Here is a 26,673-nt window from a genome sequence, read left to right as displayed (position 1 = left end):
ACCAGGGACAGGTGACCTGCCACAGAAGAGGCCAGCACAGGTTGGAAGGATGCATGGATGATGTGGTGCATCCTGGGACTTCAGAAACGCAGGCAGGGTGGGCAGTGGAGAGACTGGTCAGGCAGCATGGGCAGTGGGGGCACTAGTGTGGCCTCCTGGTGCACATGTGCATGAGAGAGACAGTTTGGAAGCAGCAGATCCACGCGTGAAGACAGCAGTAGGTGCAGCAGCAACTAAGGCTTCATGAGACACGAAGAACTCCCCATGGGCACCCTCCAGAGTGTGCACTGGGACTCAGGTTGATCTGTCCATCCCAGGAGCCTTCCCTGTGGAATCTGTACAAATAGAAATGTCCAACCTGAGTGTGTGCCCAGACACATCCCAGCACTCAGACAGTTTGGTCAGTTAATTAATGCAAAGCAAAAATTAACAAATAGCCATTGCTAGGACATCTGGGAGCTACATGAGAGCTTTTCAAATAGTTTATAATCTCTGGCTTGAAAATTACAGCAATATTCCAGAGGAAATATCCACAAAACTTACAAATAGTAAATTCTATTGAAATATCATTGCGGCCAGCGCCGCAGCTCACTAGGCTAATCCTCCACCTTGCGGCGCTGGCACACTGGGTTCTAGTCCCAGTCAGGGCACCGGATTCTGTCCTGGTTGCCCCTCTTCCAGGCCAGCCCTCTGCTGTGGCCAGGGAGTGCAGTGGAGGATGGCTCAAGTGCTTGGGCCCTGCACCCCATGGGAGACAAGGAAAAGCACCTGGCTCCTGCCATTGGATCAGCGCGGTGCACCGGCCGCAGCGTGCTGGCCGCGGTGGCCATTGGAGGGTGAACCAACAGCAAAAAGGAAGACCTTTCTCTCTGTCTCTCTCTCACTGTCCACTCTGCCTGTCAAAAAAAAAAATATCATTGCATCTGGGAGAAAAAAAAAATGTTTGTTTCAAAAGCCTGTGTGTGTGAGGAACTATGTATTAATGGGGAAGACAATTCTAAGATTAGTATTTCAGTGAATAAGTTGACTACAAAGCATTTTGAATTGTGTACTAGAAGCTAAGGTCACTTCTAAACTATGGCCTCCATAATGAAGGGCAGTGTTAGAGAAAGCACTAGATTTCAAAGCATGGATTTACATTTTCAATTAAATTCACAGGACGAAGGCCAAGAAGGAAACTTATGCTGACTGTTCCACAGTAACACCTACAGTGACATTACAGTTACTGCCAAAATGCTCTGAAGTTCAGAATCTGCAGAGAACCTGAAGCACCAGGTACAACCTGAGTCGCATTTATATGGGGTAAGAAGAGCAATTTCACTTAATGTGCATCATCCCCTCACCTATCTGGGTTTAGCTAACAGACAAGGCTGCCTTCACCCCTGATTTCTGCAGGAGAGAACGTGAGACTATGCAGTGCACCTGGCCACCTGGCCTCTGACCTGCTCATGTCGCCCTCCATGGGGTCAGGGTATGGGCTGGCTCTTCCCGCACAGTGAGCAGCCTGCAGAGCCTGACTGATGGGACAACAGAGACAAGGGAAAGGTCAAGGCCTGCACTCAGAGCCAGTGCTGATCCTGGATATTTCAATGAGGTTCAGCACTGAGGTCTTCCCTGTGAAATGGGAAGGGGAGCAGTGATGGGGACTTGTGCCCAGCCTTATGGAGCACACCCTAGGCTAAGTCTCTGTCTCGCCTCCAGCTGATCACTGCTGGGTTCTGTGGACATGCCCCATAAAGACAGTGTATAAAGAGTGGGAGTGGTGGCTGCTTCTCCCAGTGCACATGGGGAGTGAAATGAATGATAACAAATGCTCAGTAACAGCCCCAGAAATGGGAGATCTGCAAATTGCTGAAAGAATGTCAAAAGGTCACTTGAATGGAAGCTCACTGAGTTACACAAGGCATGCATAGACCAGCAGATAAAATCACGAAAAAGTACATGGATATAATCAGAACTCTTCAGATGTTAATGATAAACAAGAACCATGGGGCCAGCACCCTGGCTCACATGGTTAATCCTCTGCCTGTGGTGCCAGCATCCCATACGGTTGCCGGGTTCTAGTCCTGGTTGCTCCTCTTCCAGTCCAGCTCTCTGCTGTGGCCCAGGAAGGCAGTGGAGGATGGCCCAAGTCCTTGGGCACCTGCACGCACGTTGGAGACCAGGAAGAAGCACCTGGCTCCTGGCTTCGGATCGGCGCAGCGTGCCAGCCATAACGGCCATTTGGGGGATGAACTAACGGAAGGAAGACCTTTCTCTCTGGCTCTCTATCTCTATCTGTCTAACTCTATCTGTCAAATAATAATAAAAAAGAAGAAGAACCACACAGAATTACTGGAGATGAGGAATTCAATATTAATTTTAAAAAATATTCTAAGAAAGTTAAAAAAATGATACTGGAATGGTTTCTGGGCCTCACAGTTGAGATACAGGAAAAGAGGCTCACATTCCATGCACTAGTGCCTGGCTTCAGTTCCTGGCTCTAGGTTTAACCTGATGCAGACACTTGGAAGCAGCATCAGGGCTCCAGTAGCTAGGTCCTTGCCACACCTGGACTGAGTTCCCAGCTTCTGACTTTGGCCCCAGTCCACCACAGCCACAGCAGGCATTTGGGGACATAAGCAGTGGATGGAAATGTGTTTTCTTCCCACCCTATCCCTCTCATTTGGTCAAAAACAAGTAAATTTAAAGAACTGTAAATGTATTTTTCCTTGTGAGAATTACCTAAATAAAGGTGAGAAAAACTAACATCCAGATTTACATAAAATTGTTTTTTAAAGAGTAAAATAATTTATGAAAACATATATTTTGAAATAACTAATCATAAGTTCCCTCTATTGGTGTCATATTCTACAAAATATTCTTCACAGCTGTCTTAATGTTTGTATGAACAAAAATATTGTTAAATCCCAAAGCATTAAAATGATTTGGACAGAGACTGGGTGTTGGGCCTGCTGATCTAGGTAGATGCGCAAGCAGGGAGCCTAATTCCGGTCCTCACACTCAAGGGTGAAGAGTGTCACTCTAGCTAAAGGAGGTGTGTGGGGACTATACTGCCCATGACAAGGCCAGGACAGGTTAGGAAGCAGAGCCTTGTTCAGTCCAGCTCCTTTCTGAGTATAGCCCAGTGAGGTTTCCAGATGTCTCCTGGATCATCAATAACAGGCCACAACCTGTATGGTGGGGCCAGTGTTGTGATGCAGTGGGCTAAGCTACCACCTGCAATGACAGCAACTCATATGGGCTCTGGTTTGAGTCCCATCTGCTCCACTTCCAATCCAGTTCCCTGCTAGTGTGCCTGGCAAAGCAGAAGATGGCCCCTGCATCCATGTGGGAAACCCAGATGAAGTTCCTGGCTCCTTGGCCTTGGCCTGGCCCAATTTAGACTGATGGAGTCATTTGGGGAGTGAACCAGCAAATGGACCATCTCTCTCTCTCTCTAACTCTCTCTTTCTCTCTCTCTCTCCCCCCATCCCTCTCTCTAACTCTCTCTCTTTCTCTTTCTCTCTCTCTCTCTCTCTCTCTCTGTCTCCTCTCTGCCTTTCAAATAAAGTAAGTAAATGTTTGGGAAAAAACCTGTATGGTGTCCCTATTGAAAACATCGTCTTATGGTAATACTTAGTTGTGTGCACTTGTGTAAATGGACAGAAAAACTGAAGGAACTCTAAGGTACACACCTAACTGCAAAAATACTCAAATGAGTCTAGATATAGAGAAAGTTGTCTTACCTGTGTGGCTGTATCCTTGGGCCCAGCATACTTCAACAGCCTAGGAGGAAGGAATTTATTACTACCATAATTTCTAGACATGTATACACACAAAATACATACATATGCATTAAATAAAAATATAACTGGACATAAACCTACAACTTCTAAATACCTGAGTTTATAACAAGAAACTATACACATACAAAATACATGAAAAGCAGGAACACACACAATCTCACACTCATCACACATACACACACAATAATTTTTATGTTAGGCAATACTGGGCCCACAACTCACCTGATAAAGATCAAAGGGGCATAAACACCCAGAGAGTCCCTCTGCCACCAGATATAAGGGACCCTGGCTGACACCAATCAACAGGTCCATATTACTGAGACAACTGACAACAGGTTTGTCACTCTCAGTGTGGAACTGGCTACTCTTCCCAAAACTGTTCACTGGAAAGAATGTATCCTCTCAATAACCTATCAGGTGTTCAGGTTCTCAGGTGCCACAGGGGTGGCTGCAGCTGGGCCCCTCCCTGGAGAACATTCCCTCATTCTGTGTTCTGAGGTGACCATGACAGCAGTGCATGTAGACATGAGGTCAGATGGCTAATGGACAGCTCAGTCCGGGTGCCAGTGGAGAGTGGGTGTTTGGGGACTTTACAGAGCCAGGAAAAGGCCCCATTCCCTGAAGGCTACATGGGATGACAAACTTTGGTCTCAGAGTGGAGTCGACAAGGGGTACTTCTAACTTCATGCAGGGCCTAAACTGTGTTTCTGAGATTTACCTACTCTGGCAAAGTCTGAATTCTTCAAATGAATTCATAGAGCAGAGGCTGATTCAATTGGAATCTCTTCCTATTACTGAAAAAAAAGGAATGAGAGCCCACATCTTCAAAGCATACTACATGGTATGGTTTCCTTGTAAATCTCAGTCCTAGAGCCCAGAGCAGTCCTGAGGACCAGGCAGTACTGCAGAGATGGGGCTTTGGGTGCCTCATCCCAGTGGAAGTTACCAAGGGCCACCATCAAGGACAATCTCCCTGCAGAAGTTAGCGTCACTATGACTGGGGACATGGCAAGAAACAGCATCACATTTGTGGGTTTCAACTTTGACTCCCAAGGAGTCAGAAAGGAAGTCTCTGGAAAGGGCCATGGGAGAGGTTGGAAGATAGTCTTATAGCAGTTAGGAGTGAGCAGGAGCCCCTGGGAGGGGGAAAGTCACCTTGGAGTCTATGGGGAAAGCAGAAGATGCTGCCAAAGATGAGGTTTTTGGCACTTGAGTCAGTAGAAAGAAATCAGGGGTCTGGTGCCGTGGCAGAGTAGGGAAAGCCACTGCCACTTCAGATCCAGCTCTCTGCTGTGGTCTGGGAAAGCAGTGGAAGATAGCCCAAGTCCTGGGGCCCCTGCACCCACATGGGAGACCAGGAAGAAGCTCCTGGCTTTGGATCGGCGCAGCTCTGGCACTTGTGGCCAACTGGAGAATGAACCAGTGGATGGAAGATCTCTCTCTCTCTCTCTCTCTCTCTGACTCTCCTTCTCTCTCCGTGTAACTCTAACTTTCAAGTAAATAAATAAATAAATCTTTAAAAAAAAAAAAGGAAAGAAATCAGAAAAGAGACCAAGGAAAATGGTAGCATGTACCAAAGTAACCATACAGATGGCTTTTGATCACCTCCTCATTACAAGATCAGCTGCTATATGGGTGGGGAAGGCTGTGTTTAAAACCTGAATGGGTACTGTTAATATATCGGGCATCCTGTAGCTAGTTCATGTTTTGAAAGGTCCAAAATCTATCTGGTTTCTTCACTGGATCTGTCACTGATAAATGATAGTGCCGGGTGGTGTTGGTCTTGCACTTGCATCTCACTTTCCTGATAGTACAATTCTCACTGTGTGTAGGCCAGCAATGGTACTGAAGCCATAACCCATTCACCAAGTCCTAAGAGATGCATGGGATGGTGGGATGGAAACAAAGGGCCTCACAGATGGCCACTCCCTTTCATAACTAAATTGCCTGTGCTTCATTCTGAAATGGTGTGGGCCATGCATGTGCCCTGTCATCCACCTTCATCTGAAGATGTGGGGTGGAGGTTACATGCAGCATTCAGAAAGTAAATAGATTGACCTCAGTGATTTTATTTTTGAAATTTCACAAAGCAAGTGGCCCAGAACCTAAGAGATTCCTACAGAATCATCCCTAATTCTATCTTTTTTTTTTTTTTTTTTTTTTTTTGACAGGCAGAGTGGACAGTGAGAGAGAGAGACAGAGAGAGAAAGGTCTTCCTTTTGCCGTTGGTTCACCCTCCAATGGCCGCCGCTGCAGCCGGCGCACCGCGCTGATCCTGGCAGGAGCCAGGAGCCAGGTGCTTTTCCTGGTCTCCCATGGGGTGCAGGGCCCAAGCACCTGGGCCATCCTCCACTGCACTCCCTGGCCATAGCAGAGAGCTGGCCTGGAAGAGGGGCAACCGGGACAGAATCCGGCGCCCCAACCGGGACTAGAACCCGGTGTGCCGGCGCCGCAAGGTGGAGGATTAGCCTATTGAGCCACGGCGCCGGCTCCCCTAATTCTATCTTATAGTATATTAGTCTTTTACTCAAAATGAAATCCACATGAACTACACTGGAACAAAGACAGACAATACAAACAATGAATGAGGTCACAGGACAAGATATTCTCTCTGTGGGATACACTGAAGTGTCTGCCATTGGATAAGTTTCATCACAACTCTCACCTGGGGACACACCAGGTCTCTTCCTTCAATCACCTGGAGTCTCCTTTATGAGTGTTAATGTCCCCATCTCCTGTTGGCAGGTGCACTACACATGCTCTGCCACTTCTGACAGGGAGTGAACACACAGGGAAAACCCAGAGCACTGTGGCAGATTCTCAAACATACAGGTCCCTGTAGGGCACCTGCATTATGCAGTCAGGAAGCATCAGCTGACTTGAAAGGGAAATGGGGGTCCTGGAGAACTGCACAGCCCCCTTCTCACCCTCCTAGGGATGCTCATTCTCACTGCACTGCCCATGGCCACCAGGCACTCTCCCACGAGTCTTGATGTGTAGCCCTAGGGCCTCCTTCACAGGTGCGCTCCAGACGTCCTGGGCAACCATGGTCTGATTTTGCCTCTGCTGAACTTCCCTTCTGAAGCCAGACTCAATTTTTCCAAAGCACTTGAGTCCTAAACAATACTTTTAAACTGATTTCCATTTCCCTTTGTATCAGGTCTACTTCTGAAGAGTTAAAATTGTATATGTACGGGTGTAAAAAGTTAAGCTTAAGCTTACAGGTTTAAACCTTCCTGGTGCAGCTGTAAAAATAAAACAGAGTGAAGTAGCACCTTGACAGTAGGGACTCCATTTTGGAGCACTTGAGACTGCATTCTGGGAAAGCAACCCCCCCACCGTGAGACTCTGGTCTGAAACTATGATCTCAAATAGTCGGACAATAGCAGTGCACTACATTACCCTTGGCAATGCACAAAAAAACCCTAGCATGATTGCTCAAGCTTAAAAGTAGAAAGGTTGCACCTGGGTTACCTGGGCTAATAATGAAGATGTGATTTGTCTATGTCTTAAAATCATAATTGCTGATTGTAAGATTTTAGCAACCACTTAGCAACCTTGTATTTTCTCCCCCCTCCCGATTTTGTGGTTTTTGCCTTTATAAACCCTATGCTGTAGTTCCTCACTGCTCCTCTGTCCTTGTCAGAGGGCCCCAACATGTTGGATCAATAAATTTAACCCTTTGCTGGTTGCATGAGAGAATAAGTCTCTTGGAGTCGTTCCTCGGGCAGTGGGCTTTTTCAGACCCTAACATTTGGAGGTCCCACAGAGATCTGACTGCTGCCTGTGGACGCCTCCAATGGATATCTCTCTGGGTGAGTACAGCGCCTATTGTTTTGATTAAATGTGTACACTTTGACTTGTTGTTTGGTAAGGTTTGTTATTTGTTTGTAATCGGCAGCGTGGTTGTCAGGCTCGAGCGAGAGCTCCACCCAACTGTGGCAGGCAGATGTGCTCCAGAGCCACAGACCACATCCCGGGGGATGCCCCAGGAGAAAGGGAGAACTGGGGATGCCCAGTGTTTCCTGTTTGGTGGGTTGCCTGCAGTAGGGAAATAGACTGCAGAGACTCACGTTTTGTTTGTACTGCCGAAATGTTGGTATTTGATCGAGCTCCTTAGTCTTTTGTATTTGTTAAGGTGCTTTGTTGGCTGCCTTGTTGTTTGTTGATTGTATTCTCTTGCCATTTAGCATTTGTATGGGACGCCATATGAGGGCTCCCATTTGGTAGACACTTTGTGTGGTCGTTCTGTGCTGCTTCTCTATGCTATTTGTTTGTGTACATTGTGTTGTTTGCTAACATGGGCCAGACTGTGTCTACACCTTTGTCTCTAACTTTGAATCATTGGTCGTTAGGCACATAACCTTTTCTTTGTCAGTGAAGAAGGTAAAGTGGCAGTCTTTCTGTGCCTCTAAATGGCCTACTCTCCGAGTGGATTGGCCCCCGGAGGGCTTATTCCACTCATTCCATTTACCACTCATTAGCCGAGTGAAAGAGGCCATTCTCCAGCCTGGCCATCATGGGCACCCGGACCGGGATTTTAAGAAGCCATCGGAGGTCAGTATTCCTTCCCTCAAGCGGGACCGGATCTGTGGAAGTGACCCTTGAGTGTCCGGCACCCCACAGCTCTCCGAGAACGTGGAGTCCCCCCAGCCACGGCTTAGCTACGGCCAAAACTCCAGAGGGATTGTAAGGAATGGGAGGGAAATTAGGAAGGGCAGTTGGCTGAGAGCCTGGAGACCCCTTGAGCTTGCTTCGGCTTCCCGGTGGCTGGACTGTGACCCGAGGACCAGGTCTCTCTCTCGGAGGGACGCCTGGTCACTCTGCCTACTGCTACACGAGCAGGGCTTAGCTTCGGTCGAGGCTAATATTGGCCCTCCAGGTAAACTCAGACAATTAGGTAGTGGGCAATCTTGAGTGATAGGAGATTTCAAACCCCACTCAGCCCCCAGACTGAGGAGCTCCATTGCTTTCTGCCTTCCTCCTCCTCCCGGGGGCTCCCTCCCCCACCCTTTTGCTCTCTTCTTCTCCATTCCCATACCACTGGCCAGGAGAAAGGGAGAGGGAAATTCCACAAGTCTCTCCACCTAGGGAAAAGCTGTTACCTGTTAACCCTTTCCAACCTGGTAGAAAGTTTTCCGTCTTTGCAGCTTATGGTAGCTCTGGTGCGTCTTAAAGTTTTTTGTAAACTATTACTGTTGCTAAGCTTTGATTGCCTGAGAACTAAATCTGGAAAAGAGCTAAAGTTAACTATCTGTTGTAATTGACTGTCTGCAGTAGTCCTAATTGATCTGGCTTTGGTTAAATTATAGGAGGTTCCCAACACTCTTGGTGAAACGGCACACCTACCCAACCCCACGATTAGTCCTGCCAGGCCCCGGTGTGTGCAGTCTTCCCTGTAAATGGGGGACCACAGCCTTTCTCTGCACTCTATTCTAGTCCTTGTGGCCTGCCGCACCCAGGCAGGCATAGCCAAATATCTCTAGGCAGAGCCCCCACCCCAGGGCTGCTTTTTTTTCTCTCCTCTCCTGGAGGAATTTCCAATTCAATACTACTGCTGGCCTTACCTGAGGGAGTCAGAACCTTAAGCCATTAACCCTTTCTAACCTGATGGGTTTTTCTCTTTGCAGTTAATGAAAACCTAAACAATGGGTTCATATGCTGATAATCAGCTCTTTTCTGTGCTGCTGTCCCTGACTCATCTGAGAGCATTCACCTGTCTTGAAGGTTTCGCGTTTTTCTATTGCCATTAGAGTCTTGATTGGGAAAACTACAATGCAAAGTTATTTACATTGTTTATCTGTTTTTAATGTCTGAGTGATTACCCAACTGGTCAAAAATGTACTAATTTTGGCTAAATGGTTTGACTCTCTGACAGCTTAAATTCTAAACTGAGTCCTCCAACTTTGGGCTTCCAGCCGGATCCCTGGAACTCTCAAAGAATGAGACTCTAAATTTGTTAAAGTAAAAGCTGCTTGGGTCAATTCAGATTATATAAAATATATTAAAATGTTATAAATGGTGTCAGACCTATACTGTATTTATGTTTTTGCTTTCCAGCTAAAGTGGTCTTATAAAAATAAAAGTAAATTCTGTGTATACAAGCCTTTATGTTGTTAACTAAAGTAAGCCAATGCAGATTGGTTCAGAAAATTGAGGTAATGCAAACACCCTTCAGTTTGCTCAGTGGCTTGCTTGCTCAGTTTTACATGTCTTTGATATGCTTTAAACTTGTTTCTCTTAATGAGAAAGATCTTTTCAAAGTTGTAAACATGCAGTAGTGTTTGCTGTCCAGGAGGTGTTATCCTCATGTTACTTAAAAACATAAAAATGTAATTTTAACTTTTATTTCAGATAATGGTGTGGTATTCATTAATAACTCAGTGTCTTAAGTCATCTAGGCATCAGTGCTAAGTAAAACTTGGGAAAATATATTATATATAATTTTAACATCTCAAAATTGATAAAAAAAAAGAAAAACTGAGTTTGTTAACATGTATTCTCATAGGTTGTCCACACATGACAATTCAAGGCTATGTAAAAGTAACTACGGGTGTAAAGTTTCAAAAGGTGTAAACAAGTCATAAAAAGTTTTAAAATGTTTACAATTTTAAAATATTGTTTACAGAGTTGATTGCTAATGCCAAAATACACTGACCTAAAGTTAAAGTCTGATCTTCTGTTATAACAATGGGTTTTTTTTTAAGTATGTACTAATGTTAGTAAATATCTAAAAATGGTCTAAATCATAAATCTTGGAATCTGTTTTTGCAAAAACTGTAACGTCTATTTTAACAGTGTCTGCTTAATCGGTTACTCTGCCATTTCTAGAGTTAGGTCCTGTAAGCTCTTTTTGACTCTGTTAAATAATTCTAAATTATGTAAACTCTTATATACAAGTTTTTTTTATTTCTGGTTTATTAGACAACAAGAGACATAAAATTCATGTTAATCCATTGTGTACTCTACTGTCTCTGTTAAGTTATGGTTATGCGGCAGATGCTAGAAAACTGGGTTCCAGAAACCCAAAAAAAGCCCTAGTGTCCACAGGCTACACGGTAAATACCCGGAAGCCAAAGAATGGCAAGACCTCTGCCACAATTTCTCCTCTAAGTCAGGCTACGCAGTAAACACTGGTTAAACTGCCAGTTAAATTTAAAAGCCCAAAAAGTCAGGCTAGAGACCCAACTCGCTGCCTCACTTCTCCTCTTTTCTCTTCCAGAAGGGAAGTTACTACTGTTCTGCAGGACTCTCCACTGTGATGTACGGTTTGATCCCCAGACCTTATGTAAGGGGTGACTGACCTTTTCTGTAATAATGCCTGACCACAGTATAGGGCCCCAAACAACATAACAAAAAAAAGGTTAAACTATAAAATAATGTGACAACTAGATCAATTTTTCGGTGTACGTGGTAAATGGGCAGAACTCCCCTTTTAAACCAAACTAAAAAATAAATAAAAAGTTACACTGACAACCTCAAAGTATACAAACAGGTCACCACAGTTGATCTTACCTAAAAGGTCATAGTTCTCCTCATGGGCATGGTCTTAACTCGCAGGAAAATACTAAGTGTCAAAATTTGCCCATGACCATAGTTTTTCTAGCTCACCCTGATATTAAAAAAAAAAATCTCCAAAAATCAGGGTTGGGTTGAGCATCCACTTAACTGACATCATAGAGGCTGCCTCCATGGTCTACTTTATTAGAGACCAGGAAAATGAGGAGCAAGCTAGCAGCAAAGGATAGGCAACAGACCAATCAATGGCTGCTTTACACAGTGATTACCATCAAGGAGACCCAGCAAGGCCAGTGCACCCCAAACGGCACCTGTTGCTGATATAAGGAGCCAGGGCATTGGGCAAGCAGCTGTCATGACAGCAAATGCCTTCTGTCAGCTCTGCCAAGAGCACAGTCACTGGACACGGAACTGCCCTGGGTGTCAAAGGACTCCTGGTTCAGAACTACAGACCCTGTGGCCCCGAGCTAAAAAGCCTTTGGCTCTGCCCAGCCTCTGCCCAGCTTCCAGCTCCAGCCACTGCTATTGAGGGGATGGCCTAGGGTCAGTGAAACGCAAGTTGCCTATTTCTATCAGCCTCCTATTCAGCTCTCCTCCTAGTCCAGCCATGTAATGCAAGTCAACAGGGTGCCTCCCTTAAAGGAGATTTGCATCTCTTTCAATTCTCTTCCAACACCCCATGGATAGGTCTGGGCCTCACACACCCAGCCAGGCCTTAAAAGTCTATCCAATAACATTAAGCTTAGAAAGCCCTCCCTGCCAGTTCCTAAAAACAGGGCTTTCAGTAACAGCTAACTCAGATAGCCCTACACCGATTTGGACAGGGCCTCACTGAGGACTTAAAGGGCCTATCTCTTGAGGGGGGTGCACAATAATCCATAATATAAATGGTTAAATGTAAATAATTCATTAGTCTGTCTTTTTCCCAGCCTGAGACTCTAGTCTTGTACATTGGCTTAACTTCCTAGCAAAACTGGCTACTAAATATCAAAAAAAAAAAAAAAAAAATATGTTGTCTCTGGGTCAATCAGACTAGACAGGCACAAACCCAAATTTGTACTTTTCCTGGAAAAAAGCCAAACAGCTCCAGGACCAGGCCAAGCAGGGCTGGGATTTCTGGCCTGACATCTGGTCACGGGAATCCTGGCTATTTCCTCTCCTTGGCCCACTAACTTCTGCAATCTTGATGCTTCTCTTTGCACCGTGTGTTTTTAATGCCCTTGTTCATTTTGTCTCTAACAGACTAAAAGCTGTTGAACTCCAAATGGTCATCAGGCAAGACTTCCAGCCCATTCCACTGGACGACCTGAGCAGCCCTCTGGACCGAGCAGCACAGTCTTTCCAAGGCCACTGTTGCACACCATAAGACAGGTAGCAAGAGGAAATACCCAAACCCCCTCGATGCCCACGTGCCAGCTTCGAAGAAGTTACAGAAAATGGAACTCCATCCATAATCCCAAAGAAGATTTTGGGTATTACCTCTTGAGGGGAAAATATTAGGCAGAAAGTCAGTTATGAGCTTATGTGTGTGTGACATAAAGGCCTAATGTGTCCAGCATATGCATCTACATCTCAGTCATCCTGACAATGTTTCACAGGCAGCCTGGCCTTTGCATCCTGCTCTGCCCCCTTCTACCTGATAACCTGCCAGGTGGAGATCCCCGCCCCTTCTGCCTGACAAATCTTCCACAATCTCCCAGATGCAGCCCAATATCTGCATTTCAGTATTACAGAACAGGCAGTGGTTGAATCTCATTTTCATGGGGGGGGGGGGGGTTATGCGTGGCCCTAAAGAAAAAATGTTGTTTTTATGCCGACTGAACCGGGGTGGTTAGGAACTCCATGGCCAAACTCAGAAAATGACTGGAAAAACGGCAACGGGAGAGGGAAACTCAACAGGGATGGTTTAAGTCATGGTTCGTCTGGTCCCCATGGCTTACTACCCTACTGTCAGCCCTAGCAGGACCCTTAATTGTTCTACTCCTAATTGTAACCATAGGACCTTGTGTGTTAAATAGACTCATCACCTTCATGTGGAAACAAGTTAAAAATGTTAAACTCATGGTCATAAGATAATATGTCACATTAAAAGAGACTAAAATGAATAATCTCTAAGATTAGAGATCCTCACAACAAGGAGTGGGGAATGAAGAGTTAAAATTGTATATGTACGGGTGTAAAAAGTTAAGCTTAAGCTTACAGGTTTAAACCTTCCTGGTGCAGCTGTAAAAATAAAACAGAGTGAAGTAGCACCTTGACAGTAGGGACTCCATTTTGGAGCACTTGAGACTGCATTCTGGGAAAGCAACCCCCCCACCGTGAGACTCTGGTCTGAAACTATGATCTCAAATAGTCGGACAATAGCAGTGCACTACATTACCCTTGGCAATGCACAAAAAAACCCTAGCATGATTGCTCAAGCTTAAAAGTAGAAAGGTTGCACCTGGGTTACCTGGGCTAATAATGAAGATGTGATTTGTCTATGTCTTAAAATCATAATTGCTGATTGTAAGATTTTAGCAACCGCTTAGCAACCGTGTATTCTCTCCCCCCTCCCGATTTTGTGGTTTTTGCCTTTATAAACCCTATGCTGTAGTTCCTCACTGCTCCTCTGTCCTTGTCAGAGGGCCCCAACATGTTGGATCAATAAATTTAACCCTTTGCTGGTTGCATGAGAGAATAAGTCTCTTGGAGTCATTCCTCGGGCAGTGGGCTTTTTCAGACCCTAACACTTCTATCTTGTATCCACCTCTATAAATCATCAGAATGCTTAAAACTTTCCGTGGGAAAGAGGGGAGGGATTGCAGATAAGCAACTAAGAGTCTCAGGGTAAAGAGAGCATTGCTTCTGCTGGCCAGTCTGTGTAGTCATAAGGTAGCCATTGACTGAGGTTACTAGAGACTGTGAAGGCTAGAGCAGCAGTGCCTATGACCAGAGATGCACAGTGCGTATGCACTTGGCCATAGATAAAGCATGATAGATCTCTTAATCCAGGCAAAGTTCTGAAACTTCTAACAGCAACCAAGACCCTGACCAGAGGCTTCCCTGCTATATGGATTTTGCCCTGCTCTGCTAAGTATGTTATTTCATTTTCCACAAGACTATCAGTGTTTAACATTATTTCTTAATTTTATTTATTAAAAATGGAGACAGAAAGTGAGAGAGAGACTGAGGTCTTCCATTTGCTGTTTCACCCCCAAAGAACTCAATCCAGGTCTCCCACAACTATTTCACCCATCACCTGCTGACCCCTGAGGTGCACATGATCAGGGGGCTGGGATCGGAAATAGAGCTGGACTCAAACCCAGGCACTTTAAAATGGAATATGAACTTCTTATCCAATGTACCAGATACCCACTCTCTGTCTTTATCTTTAACTAGGTTGGAGCTACCAATGTCTGAAGCTGTGAGCATCACCACAGCTCTATATAATGAGGTGTATAGTATCAGGTATGCATGATACTTCATACTATAGGTAATGATATAAGATGTTCAGGAATCAGACACTGAGAATTCAAGGGTTGACTATTTGGCTGTTGTGAATGATATCAGTCATCAGTGGAAGTAGCCTTTTTCAATTCCACTCATGGCCATGAAAGGCTTCCAACTGACTCTGGCAGACTGGTCCCCCTGATCAACAGGATCAGCTACACGTCAATTCTCTTCAATGAAAATGAGAAACACCAAGAAGTTATCTTAAAAAACTCATATTATTGAATAGCTTGCTTCACTTACATCCAGGACACCAGATGAATTGCTGTCCATTGGTAGTCACAGTTTCAGGTCCTGACTTCCCAATTACCTAAGGAGATGGGGAGCACTGATTATCCTGTTCATGCATTACGGCCAATGGAGACCAAAAGAAGCAAAGACACTGTTAGTGTACCAGTGCCTCCTGATGTGCTTTATACCTGCAGAGAACAAGTGGAATTTAAATGTTACCAAATGCCATTTACTGGACCACTCAAAAATAGTCACAGGTCTAGCAAAATATGTACAAAAGTTATCTCCAAAAAGCTACAAAATACAAGGTAGTATTTATGATCTGTAAACTGAGTATGAAAACATCTCTGCTTTTCTTCTCAACCTGATCTGTAGGGCATCCCCATATTTCTCCAGAACTGTTTCATATATACTGACACACTTACATACACTTAGAAATCCAGACCTTCTTGGGGCATGACAGACCAATGTTCCTGGATCAGAGGTCAAGGGTTGGGCCTTCCCAAATGGATGCATGAGGTGTGACTAATGTAAGATTTTGCACTGTTGGATTGAGGTATGTTCTAACTACTGGAGGAAGCTATGGATACAAACTACCCATGCACAAGGCCAAGAACTAGTTTTACATCTATGGCTGCAGCCAGGCAAGGGTCCCTGTCAGCCAAAAGTCCCTACATCTTCAGTACAGCCATGGTTCACCAGTGGGAGGTTAAAGCTTGTATTATGTCCACAGCAAAAATGACAATCTTGGACAAACACTTACCTATATCCACACAAGGAAATGTAAGAAAATATTGAGTGAATCTCTAAAGACATATTTAACTACATAAATACTCAGATATGTCTATAAAATATAAATAAATTTCTCTTACCTATATAGCTGTAATTTTGCATCTGGGAGGCCTCAACATCCTAAGAGGGAAGAAGTGATACTGTCATTATTTCCAGAAATGTCTACTTACACACAATATGTATCAATATGTTTACTTACATATACAAAGACATATCAAAAATAATACAAATAGAAATAAACCTATGACTCCCAAATACAGAAGTTTATAAGCACAAAATATACAGATACAAATGAATTAATAATGCACACAATATGGAGACACTTTAATCACTGTCTACTGGGCCTTCCCATATCCTAATGGCAAGCATGGGTCATAAGCACCAAGGCTTCCTTTGTCTCCAGGCCCAGGGTCGATTGGTCCAATCACCAAGGCCATATATGAACCAGTTCTGACAATAGAGACCTCTCTTTCAATGAGCAGCTGGCCATTCTCTCCAGAAATAGCCAACAGAGGAAAAATCTATACTTTGAATAACCCCCTGAGCAGTGCTGGCATTGTGATGTAGCAGGTTAAGCCACAACCTGCAGTGCCAGTTACTCATATGGGCACCAATTCCAGTCTGGGCTGCTCCAATTCTAATCTGGGTCCCTGCTGATAGCCTGGGAAAGCAGTAGAAAACAGCCCAAGTCCTCAGGCCTCTGCACCCATGTGGGAGGCCTGGAAGAAGCTCCTGGATCCTGGCATCAAATCAGCCCAACTCCACCCATTGCAGCCAACTGGGGAGGGAACCAGGGGATGGGAGACCTCTCTCTCTCTCTCTGCTTCTGCCCCTCTGTAACTCTACCTTTCAAATGATTTTTAAAAATCTTTAAAAAATAAACTGGAAATGCCAGTATAAAAGACAGTATGGAGTTTCCTCAGAAATCTGAATAATGACCTGTTATATGACCCACCCATCCCACACCTGGGAATTTATCCAAGGCAAATAATATCAGCAGATGAGAGAGTTATCTGTACCCCCATGTTTATTACAGCTCAATCACAATAGCTAAGACATGGAATCAACCCAAATACCCATCAACTGAAGACTGGATAAAGAAATTATAGGATCTGCACACCATGGAATACTACACAGCAGTGAAAAAATCCAGTCATTTACAACAAAATGGATGAAACTAGAAAATATCATACTTAATGAAATAAGCCAGTCCCAAAGGGACAATTACCATATGTTCTCCACGATCTGTGATAACTAATAGAGCACCTAAATGGCAATCTATAGAACTGAAATTGACATTTTGAGAAGCAATGTCTTTGAACAGCCATTTTCTTGACAATTGAGGAAGTTTTTCTTCCCTTTCATACTATTTGTTGGACTCTTTACTTAATATAGAGTTAATCATATGTGTATAAAGTTAATTGAAAATAAACCTTAGTAAAAAAAAAAAAATAAGAGTGGGAATAAGAGAGGAAGGAGGAAGGGGGGGTGGAAGTGTGGGTGGGAGGGTGAGCACGGGAAGAATCACCATGTTCCTGAAGTAATTATGAAATGTATGAAGTTTTAACTGTAAAGTTGTATAGTTACACAAACATTCCTATGGACTTACTTCTGAGGGTACAGTTAAAAACTTGCCATGGGACACCAAATCTCCTTAAACAGGGTGATAAAAAACCCATTTAAGTGTTAAAGTGATCATAGGGATAGCAATAAGCATTAAAGAGATTATATAGCTAGGATTAAGTGTTAAAGTGATTATATAAATAGGATTAAGAGTTTTGTAATATTAATAGAACTAAAAAGGCGTGAATGATCCAACATAGGAAGCAGTCTACACAGTAGATTCATAGAATGACAATCACTTAAAGTAGCACTCTGACCTCAGAATCAGCCTTAAGACATTCTGGTCTGGCTGAAATCCCAGAAGACCATTACAGGTATGGAAAGCCAAGACACTGTGGAAAAGACTTCCTACATGAAGGACCACTGGTGGGTGAGATCCCAGTGGAAAGAAGCGGTCATCAAAGAAGGATGTACTTTTCTCTGAATGGAGGAGAGAACATCCACATTGCTTATGGACTTGTTTAAATACTGAAGGAGTTTGTGGATTTAAAAGGCTTCCATAAGAATGGGACTGGCAAGGAGAAAGGGAGAAGGAGGAGGCATGGGGGTGTGGGTAGGAGGGCTGATATGGTGGGAAGAATAACTATATTCCTAAAGTTGTATTTATGAAATTTGTATTCCTTAACAAATAAATTTAAAAAAGGCTTCCATACCCCAGGCAGCTCATGTCCAGAGCCTTAGGTGATCACTGGTGATATATAAAAATGTTAATTGTTAGGTTAACAACAAGAGTCACTGTGCACTAACTTCCCTTGCAGGACCTCTGTCCTCAAAGAGCTGTATTATGAGAGTTAATAGTAAAACTTGTTCTCAAAGATTGACTTCATTTTAGTGTATTAAGCAGATGATATTCTTATGTCTCATAAGTTTTAGATAAGCCCAAGTGCCCAATTATATTGCTTTTTTTTCCTTAGGTGCTTCTTTAATGATAAAATTTGTTCTCAAAATAAAAATAGAAAGCATATTATTGCAAAGATTAACAGAAAAATAAGAAAAGAAGTACAAGGAAGGGTGGGCATCAGGGAGAGAGGGAGGATGAAGTGGGAAGTGTCATTATGTTCTCAAAAGTGCATATATGAGATATACGAAATATGTTCATTTATATACATTTTAAAAATTTAGAAAAGTGTTTAAAAAACATGTAATCTAACACACACACATATTTAATATGTTTGTCTATGGGCCACTGGATCCTCCCCTACTAGCAAGTTTGGGGCATAAACACCCAAGGTGCTCTTGGCTAACACCAATCACTAATATCTCATCACTGAACATGTCCTGACAACAGGAACCTCACTCTTAGTGAGGAGCTGGCCAATGGCCACTCATCCCAAAGATGTTAACCAGAAGGAAAATCATCATTTGAATAACATGGGGCTCACAGACTTGGGTGCCAATGTGGGTGGCTAGAGCTGGCTGACTTCACTCTGTGTTCTGAAGGCAGTACACATGTGCACCAAGTAAGATGGCATCAGTCTTGAGGGGCATCCCTGCAGGGCCGGACTTAAAGGTGGGAATCTGGAGACTTCCCAGGGACATGAAAAAGCCCCAGACTGGAATGTTATATCCTAAACCTTCTAGGTGGACTCATTGTTTTTCCTAGTCTCTGCCTTTTATGTCAGTTGGAATAAGTAGGAGAATGCTAGCATAAAATTCTTCTGTCTTATGCCTAGAAACTGATAAATTTCTTTTTTTAAAACTTTTATTTAATGAATATAAATTTCCAAAGTACAGCTTATGGATTACAATGGCTTCCCCCCATAACGTCCCTCCCACCCACAACCCTCCCCTTTCCCACTCCCTCTCCCCTTCCATTCACATCAAGATTCATTTTCGATTCTCTTTATATACAGAAGATCAGTTTAGCATACATTAAGTAAAGATTTCAACAGTTTGCTCCCACACAGAAACATAGTGAAAAATACTGTTTGAGTACTAGTTATAGCATTAAATCTCAATGTACAGCACACTAAGGACAAAGATCCTACATGAGGAGTAAGTGCACAGTGACTCCTGTTGTTGACTTAACAAATTGACACTCTTGTTTATGGCATCAGTAATCACCACAGGCTCTTCTCATGAGCTGCCAAGGCTATGGAAGCCCCCTGAGTTCACTGACTCTGACAATTTTTAGACAAGGCCATGGTCAAAGTGGAAGTTCTCTCCTCCCTTCAGAGAAAGGTACCTCCTTCTTTGATGACCCATTCTTTCCACTGGGATCTCACTAGTGGAGATCTTTCATTTAGTTTTTTTTTTTCCCAGAGTGTCTTGGCTTTCCATGCCTGAAATACTCTCATGGGCTTTTCAGCCGGATCCGCATGCCTTCAGGGCTGATTCTGAGGCCAGAGTGCTGTTTAGGACATCTTCCATTCTATGGGCCTGCTGTGTATCTCACTTCCCATGTTGGATCATTCTCTCCCTTTTTGATTATATCAGCTAGTATTTGCAGACACTATTCTTGTTTATGTGATCCCTTTGGTTCTTAGTCCTATCATTATGATCAATTGTGAACAGAAATTGATCACTGGGACTAGTGAAATGGCATTGGCACATGCCACCTTGATGGGATTGAACTGGAATCCCCTGCTTTGTTTCTAACTCTACCGTTTGAGGTAAGTCAGCTTGAGCATGTCCCGAATTGCACATCTCTTCCCTCTCTTATTCCCACTCTTATATTCAACAGTGATCACTTTTCAGTTAAGTTTCAGCACTTAAGAAGAATTGTGTATTGATTACAGTATTCAACCAAAAGTATTAAGTAGAACAAACAAAAAAAATACTAAGAGGGATAACATATCAAGTTGCTCATCAAAATTGCAAAATATAAAATCAACACACTGCCAACAGCCTTTGTACACAATGCCATGGCTGAAAAATAACATAAAAACAGTAGAATTCACAATAGTTACAAAAAATTAAATACCTTGAAATAAATTTTACCAAGATGTGAAAGATCTCCACAATGAAAATTACAAAACATTAAAGAAAGAGAGGACACCAAAAATGGAAGACTCTTCCATACTTGTGGATTAGTAGAATTAATATCATCAAAATGTTCATTCTACCCAAAGCAATTTGCAAGCTCAGTGCAATCACAACCAAAATACCAATGGCATTCTTCACAGACACAGGAAAAAATGATGTTAAAATTCATGCAGAGGGGTCAGCATTGTGGTACAGCTGGTTAACACCCTGACTGAAGTGCTGGCATCCCATATGGGTGCCAATTCCAGTCCCGGCTACTCCACTTCCCATCCAGCTCTCTGCTATGGCCTGGGATAGCAGTGGAGGATGGCCCAAGTCCTTGGGCCCCTGCGCCCATGTGGGATATCCAGAGGAAGCTCCTGGCTTCAGATTGGCATAGTTCCAGCCAATCTGAAGTTGTGGTCAATTGGGGAGTGAACCATCAGATGGAAGACCTCTCTCTCTCTCTCTCTGCCTCTCCTCTCTCCGTGTAACTCCAACTCTCAAGTGAAAAAATATCATGCAGAAACAAGAGACCCTGAAGAGCTAACTTAAACAACTAAAACAAAACCAGAAGCATCACAGTATCAGATTTCAAGAACATATTTATAGGACAGTTATAATAAAAAAAAAAAAGTCTGGTACGGGTACAAAATAGACATGTAGACCAAAGGAACAGAATAGAAACCCCAGAAACTAACCTACATACACACACAACCAACTAATCTTTCATAAAGAAGCTAAAATCAACCCCCAGAGAAAGGGCAATATCTTCAAAAATGGAGCTGAGAAAATTGGATCCATGTATACAAAATTATGAAACAAGATCCCTATTTAAACCTTATCTAACAATCAACTCGAAATGGATATAAGATCTATGACATGAAACCATCAAATTAATAGAGGTAAATGTCTATAATGCATTGGCATAGCCAAAAACTTCTTGGAAAAGACTGCAGAAGCACAGGCAACAAAAGCAAAAAATAGGCAAATGAATTATACTAAGCTAAGAAACTTCTGAATTATAAAAGAAACTCTTAACCAAATAAAAAAGCAATCAAGAGAATGGGAAAAAATGTGAATTATGCAATAAAAGAATAATATACAAAATTTATTAAGAGCTGACAAAACTCAACAACAAAAACAATCTAGTTAAGAAATGCACATAGAACATGAAAAAGCATTTTTAAAAGGATGGAATTCAAATGGCCAACAATGGAAAAATGCTCAGGATCATTAGTCATCAGAGAAATGCAAATAAAAACCACAATGAGGGGTTGGTGCTGTGGTATAGCATGCAAAGATACTGTCTGCATTATCAGCATCCCTGTGGGTGCCAGTTTGAGTCCTAGATGCTAAACTTCTGATCCAGCTCCCTGCTAATGCAACTGGGAAAGTAATAGAAGATAATCCAAGCCCTTTCACCTCTGTACCATGTGGGTGGTCTAGAAGAAGCTCCTAGCCAAGCCTTGACCATTATAGTTATTTGGGGAGTGAACCAGTAGCTAGAAAATTCTCTCTCTCTCTGCCTCTGTTTCTCCTATTTAACTCTTTCAAATAAATAAATAAAGCTTTAAAAAAATAAACACAATAGGCTGTCACTTCATCCCATTTAGAACATCTATAGGCTGGTGCCACGGCTCACTAGGCTAATCCTCCACCTGCGGTGCCAGCACCCCGGGGTTCTAGTCCTGGTTGGGGCGCTGGTTCTGTCCCTGTTGCTCCTCTTCCAGTCCAGCTCCCTGCTGTGGCCCAGGAGGGCAGTGGAGGATGGCCCAAGTGCTGGAGCCCTGCACCTGCATGGGAGACCAGGAAGAAGCACCTGGCTCCTGGCTTCGGATCGGAGCAGCACGCCAGCCATAGTGGCCATCTGGGGAGTGAACCAACGGAAGGAAGACCTTTCTGTCTCTCTCACACTATCTAATTCTGCCTGTCAAAAAAAAAAATCTATAAACCAAAATTAAAACAATAAATCTATTTTGGCAAGGATGTGGAGTAAAATGTACCCTATACACTGTTGATGGGAATGTAAAGTAGTACAACCACTATTTAAGGAGGCAGTATGGAGATTTCTCAGAAATCTGACAATTTATCTACCACATTACCCAGACATGCCACTCCTGGGAATTTAACTGAAGGAAGTGAAATCAGCATATGGAAATGTTATCTCTATTCCCACATTTATTGCAGCTCAATACACAATAGCTAAGATGTAGAATCAACCCAGATGCCAATAAACTGATGATTGGATAAGGAAAATGTCGCATATATACAGTATGGAATACTACTCAGCCATAAAAAAGAATGAAATCCTGTCTTTTACAACATAGTTGGAACTGGAAAACATTATGCTTAATAAAATACACCAGCCCCAAAAAGACAAATACCCTATGTTTTCCCTGATTTATGGTAACTAATAAACACAGTACAAAAGTGTAGTATATATGAAGGAAACTGAGTCTGTTGCCTGAGTCTGGATGGGAGAATTGACAGGGTGCTGAATTCTCATGACTGTGTGATGCTGGGGTATCAGGACTGTGAAAACACTATGGCTAGGGCCAGCACTGGGGCACAGCAGATTAACGCCCTGGCCTGAAACACAGGCAACCCATATGGGTGCTGGTTCAAGTCCCCGCTGCTCCACTTCCAATCTAGCTCTCTGCTATGGCCTAGGAAAGCTGTAGAAGATAGTCCAAGTCCTTGGGCCCCTGCACTCACATGGAAGACCTGGAAGAAGCTCTTGGCTCCTGGCTTCAGATTGGTGCAGCTGCAGCCAATTGGGGAGTACACCATTGGATGGAAGACCTCTCTCTCTCTGCCTCTCCCCTCTCTGTGTGACTTTCAAATAAATAAATAAAAATGTTTAAAAAATTTAAAAAAACACCGTGGCTGTGTGGGAGGGTGCAGGGTGCGTCATGACCTTTGGCCAATCACTGTGGGTGGCTCCACATGCTTGGGGCTACCTGAGTTCCTGGTGAGGGTCATTGCTGCAGCATCCATGTTCACAGGGAGGACTGCATAGATTCTTTGTGTTGTTATTGTGGCAGTGAAGATGAAAACTATACCCACTGGGGCTCCTGCACAGGCGCTGGTCTCCATTGCGGAGAGGAGGTGAGCAGAATGTGCCAACAGAACAGAACAAATCTCCCCTCTGATAAAAAAGAGATTTACCATGTCCATCTTGGGTGTCATCCTGGACACTCCGTTAACCTTGAAGCACTGTGCAGAACTCCCTGACTACACCCAGCATTCACCTCTGGGTATTCACTGAAAGAACAGGCACTCTCATAAGCCAAAGAAACACAGTTCAAAGATAAAGGACATCACAGAGGAAAAAAAAATCCTAACAAGTATCACCATAAATGCCTAATAATAAAAGAAACAATTCAAGAAACAAGAATATGGAAGACAACATGATGATCCCAACAGAACAAAACTCTTCAATAATAGAATGTGAAGAAGAGATTGAAGAAATGCCAGAAATGGAATTCAAAAAATTCATCAAAAAACAAATTCATCATAAAAAACAAATTCATGAACTAAAGAAATCCATACATGAGAAGCAGGAAATGTTTCCCCATGAAATTGAGATTTTAAATTGAAATCAAAATGAAATATTGGATATGAAAAATTCAATTGAATGAGTAAAAAAGACAGTGAGAATCCTTAAGAATAGACTCAATGAGGCAGAAGAAAGAATATACAAGTTAGAAGACAAATTTTACAGTCAGATTAAAACAAAAAAAAAAGAAAACAAAGAAGAAATTAGAAAATAAGAGTAACAGAGACTTACGTGATACTATCAAATGACCCAACATACAGGCTTTACGAATTTCTGAAGGTGTGAAAAGAGACTGGATTCTGAAGGTGTGAAAAGAGACAATTTAGTGAAATAATTTCAGAAAACTTCCCTGATTTGGAGAAAAGAAGGAATGTCCAAATAGAGGAAGCACACAAAACTCATAGTGGATATAAGCAGAAAAAATCTTCACCATGACACATTGTAGTCAAATTCTCCAAAGTAAATCATAAAGAAAAGATTGTAAAATGTGCACCAGAGTAACGCCAGTTTACTTTCAGAAGCTCTCCAATTAGGCTCACATTAGACTTATCAGAAACCCTAAAAGGCTAGGAGAGAATGGCAAGATGTATTCCAAATCTTAAGCAACAAAAATTAACCCAGAATACTATACTCTAAAAGTCCTCATTTATGATTGAAGGTAAATAAAGAACTTCTATAACAAACAGAAATAGAGTTTGTCACCACTCTTCCAGCCATACAAAAGTGGCATGTGACACGTTTCTCTGTTGAGTGATTTGTGCTTTTTAAATATTGATTTAAAGAATGTTTTTTAAACATCATAGTATCACTTTCCTTCTAAATCCGTACTTATGAAGCACATGAAATTTCCTCACTTTATATAAATAAAATATTTTTAATATAAAAATAAATTAAAGCCAGCGCCGTGGCTCAATAAGCTAATCCTCCACCTTGCGGCGCCGGCACACTGGGTTCTAGTCCCGGTCAGGGCGCCGGATTCTGTCCCGGTTGCCCCTCTTCCAGGCCAGCTCTCTGCTATGGCCAGGGAGTGCAGTGGAGGATGGCCCAGGTGCTTGGGCCCTGCACCCCATGGGAGACCAGGAAAAGCACCTGGCTCCTGGCTCCTGCCATCGGATCAGCGCGGTGCACCGGCTGCAGCGGCTGCCATTGGAGGGTGAACCAACAGCAAAAGGAAGACCTTTCTCTCTCTGTCTCTCTCTCTCACTGTCCACTCTGCCTGTCAAAAATTAAAAAAAATAAAATAAAATAAATTAAATGGAAATGGAAACAATTGGATTTTCAATAGTATTAAAAAAAGGGGGGGGGGGGACCAGTACGGACAAGTTTCTCTCTCCGCCCACCTTGCAAAGGCAAGCAAGAGACAAAGAGCAGGTGCCATTCTGGACATACGTAAAAGGTGTGCATCCTCAGGGCTGTGCCTGATGTCAGAGCTGTGCGCGACCTCAGGGCTGTGCGCGAACTCAGTCAAACAGAAAAACCTGTCTCTGGGGGTGGGGGTGAAATACCAGGAGGTTAGGGTTTAGTGAAAGGGTAGAGCTAATGAACTGAGGCAGGGAAAAAAAGAGACGGTGGGTGAGAGAACTCATGGAGGTCACGTGAGTAATCTCCAGAGACACTACAATTCAGTAACCTTGGCAACCCAGTGGGAGAATGCAGGAGAAATTAAACCCACACTGAGGGCAGAACGGATTCCTTGGGTGGTCTGTGGGAAAAAAAAGCAGAGGAATGCTATACAGACAGACACCAGAGATTAGAAGCTAACTACCATCAATTCTGCTCAGCTGTGTGGTATTACTTCCCTCCTAAAATAATAATAATAAATAAATAAATAAGAGAGAGAGATCTACCATGCCTAACCTGAGTGTGTCACCTTTGGCACACCCTTAACCCTGAAGAACTAAGCACAGCTCTCTGGCCACACCCATCTCAAGCCTCCAAGGCTCCTCCAACAGCAGACAGTCCACTTAACACAGTCATAGTATAACAAGAAAAAAAAACACCACAGTAAGGGAAGAATTCAAAGATCTCCTTCAAAATGCCGAGCAACAAACACAGAAACCGAAGGAACAAGATCAACGAACACATTATGATGCCCCCAAACGAAAAAAACACCCCAAGCCAAGATTACAAAGATGATGAGATAAAAGAAATGCAAGATATGGATTTCAAAAAAATTACGATAAGAACATTCAGAAGTTTTCAAAAGCAAATTCTTGAACTACAGAAATACTTAATGGACAGGATAGAAAATCTCTCTCATGAAAATGGAAATGAAATGCAGAAACTAGTAGAAGAGGAAAGTGTGATAGTGAAGAGAAATCAAAATGAAATGAAGAACTCAATAGATCAAATGACAAAAACATTAGAGTCTTAAAAACAGAGCCAGTGAAACAGAAGAGAGAATATCAGACTTAGAAGATGTTGCTCCCCCATTCACGGAGGAACGACACCGGACCTTGCGCTGTTCTCTTTGCCTGACCCTTCCCGGGTTAGCTGCTGCCCCCCCCCCTTCCCCGGCCTCTGCAGAGGGGCGGCACCCCTGCCGCTTTACCCGCTTCCGTGGAGGAGCGGCACACTGCCGGCCAGCTCTCTCAGGGGTTGCTCAGATGTTGCTCAGATGTTTCCCAGTGCATATTGTCTCTCTCTTCCTTTATAGTCCTCTTCCACCAATCCATGCTCTGCTTCCCACATGCCAAGCATGCA

At 43.2% G+C, this 26,673-nt stretch overlaps 1 long non-coding RNA gene across 3 annotated transcripts; it reads right to left on the bottom strand.

The window, feature by feature from the left end:
• Positions 1–143: 143 nt before the first annotated feature.
• Positions 144–26,673, bottom strand: LOC138843369 (uncharacterized). Of its 3 annotated transcripts, XR_016220608.1 has the most exons (6): positions 26,522–26,673; positions 15,902–15,941; positions 15,193–15,217; positions 15,042–15,108; positions 3,729–3,768; positions 144–335 (listed from the first exon to the last, which is right to left on the bottom strand). It is a non-coding gene; the product is annotated as an uncharacterized LOC138843369 (long non-coding RNA). The 3 variants fall into 3 exon arrangements; XR_016220606.1 differs by having other exon boundaries at positions 15,042–15,217; positions 26,522–26,672; XR_016220607.1 differs by lacking the exon at positions 15,193–15,217 and having other exon boundaries at positions 26,522–26,672.

Source organism: Oryctolagus cuniculus, chromosome 14 (genome assembly GCF_051225735.1).
Source record: "Oryctolagus cuniculus isolate XC-2025 breed Fujian yellow rabbit chromosome 14, ASM5122573v1, whole genome shotgun sequence".
NCBI lineage: Eukaryota > Metazoa > Chordata > Mammalia > Lagomorpha > Leporidae > Oryctolagus > Oryctolagus cuniculus.
This window is presented reverse-complemented; position numbering and strand designations above follow the sequence as displayed.